Raw genomic sequence first — 2,173 nt, 5'->3', positions numbered from 1 at the left:
AGAGAACCACCTGCAGAAACAAAGGGATGAAAAGAAAATGAGGTAATGAAAATCAAATCCGAAAAAAAACAATACACAGGAAGAAATGTTCAGCGGAGGCCACAGACTGTGAGATGGTGTCATGGTGTCTTCATATTTTGTTTTAGCATACACAGAGTAGGTGCAACCTTTGGGCAGGTGAGAATTCTACCACTGAACCACCAGTGCAACTGGAACAACCTTCTGGAAGTAGAGAATACAAGCAGACACAGTAAGAAGGATGACCTGGAGAGAGCTAGTGTGTTGCCTGTGACCCAGCTGTGGGAAAGACATGCAGGATCACTATAACTAGGTTCTCAATACTGCGGTGGGTGCAGAACTCACCTAGTTATGCTACCGTACCAAGATTTGACTTCTGTGGTTTAGTTCCTCTCTCCTGGAACCACAGTTGTCTGGTGCTTTGGTGGAAATGGCAAGATCATGATGGAAGACATCAGAAGCAGGCCTCCCTTTAGCGCTAGGGTAGGCTGGAAGAGGGAGCACATTTGTACCTGTCAGCCACCTAGTCCAGGTGCCTCAATTTGCAATTCCACTGACAGGATAAAAACCCTTTGCAGTCTGAATGTGTTTCCTGAAGTCAAAAGAACCCCACTTGAATAGAAATCATTCAACCTGTTCTTTACTTGTACAAAACTAGATTGTGGTCCTTTATTTGTTAGATTAATTCAAATGCTATTTTCTGTTATTTCCTTTAAGTTTCCTGTGATTTTGTTTCACTCTCCAGACCTCATTCTGTTTTCATAGATACGATTTCATCCTATATGGATCTGTTCTTACGAAGAAGCAAAAGGTTTCTATATTTATAGAAAGATTTATTTCAGTTATATATACCACACACACACACACACACACACACACACACACACACATACCAAAAAAAAATTGTCATTTTCTGAAAGAGTACAAAGACTCAGTCTCTTCCATCAAAGTATATATAGTATAATAATAAGACAAAAAATATATTTACATTAGTGTTACGACAGAAATAAGCACACAGTCTGATGGAAGTGTATAGATTTCCGTAAGCCCAAGTTTGGAGCTAAGGATCAGAAAAAGCTATCTAAAAAAGATAACGTCTAAGACAAATTCAAAAGATCACTAAGTAAGGGACTAGTCAGAGAGGGCTTCTAGACAAGCATACATCTGTGCATAAGAATCCACTACTGAGCAGAGGCAGAGCTTTACAGGAATGACCAGTAAGCATTTTTAAATCATAGGCAACATAGGTGACATTCAAGAACTGCAGCCCTCCTGACACAACTGTGTCCTCTCCTAGGAGAAAAAGTAATTTAAAAATTAGAGACATGAAGCTAGGCTGGTGATATGTGCCATGAATCCTAGAACTTGGGAGGTAGAGGCAGGAGGAGCCCTGTGGGTTCAAGGCCAACCTGGTCTACATACTGAATTCCAGGTATCCAGGGCTACACAGTGAGACTTTGTCTCAAAAGAAGAAAAACAAATAGAGCCATAAAACAAATTTGGCAAATTTTGAAATGAACATGCATGAGTTGCTTGTTATCAACAAAATAAAAATATCAATAAATGTAATTATATGGTTAAGTAACAATCTATACTTTTAAATTAACTCTAACTCATTAAACTTAGTTTAGCAATGTATTATCAGTTTATTTTACTTTGTGTTTCTTAATTTAAAACTTTTATTTTACTATTTGTATGTGTGCACAAGCACGTGTGCACATATATGTACCATGACATGCATGTGGAGGTCAGAGGACCACTTGAGGGAGTTGGTTTTCCCTTCTTCCATGCAGTTCTGAGGGTCAAACTCTGGTTGTGAGGTTAGCCGCAAGCACCTTTACAGGCTGAGCCATCTCACTTGCCTCCTGTTTTGCATGTAAGTGATACATGAAGGAGATAATAAAACAGAATAATAAAAATCACTTCATTTGTCTCCAATATCCCCACAGGGGTTCCAAATACTCATCCTTTCCTATGTACGCTTCCAAAGATACACTCAGTCACTAACACAAATATTTCTAAACAGACATAATTGAAGAATTTTTTCTTAACTTAAAATATATTTTAAATATATTGTGTAATTATTATTGATAGTAAAATGTACTGATATTATCATAATTATCTTGTTTTTACAATTAAACTAAATGCTGCAGTT

Source organism: Nannospalax galili, unplaced genomic scaffold (assembly GCF_000622305.1).
Source record: "Nannospalax galili isolate Female #2095 unplaced genomic scaffold, S.galili_v1.0 scaffold41, whole genome shotgun sequence".
NCBI classification, from domain to species: domain Eukaryota; kingdom Metazoa; phylum Chordata; class Mammalia; order Rodentia; family Spalacidae; genus Nannospalax; species Nannospalax galili.
This window is presented reverse-complemented; position numbering follows the sequence as displayed.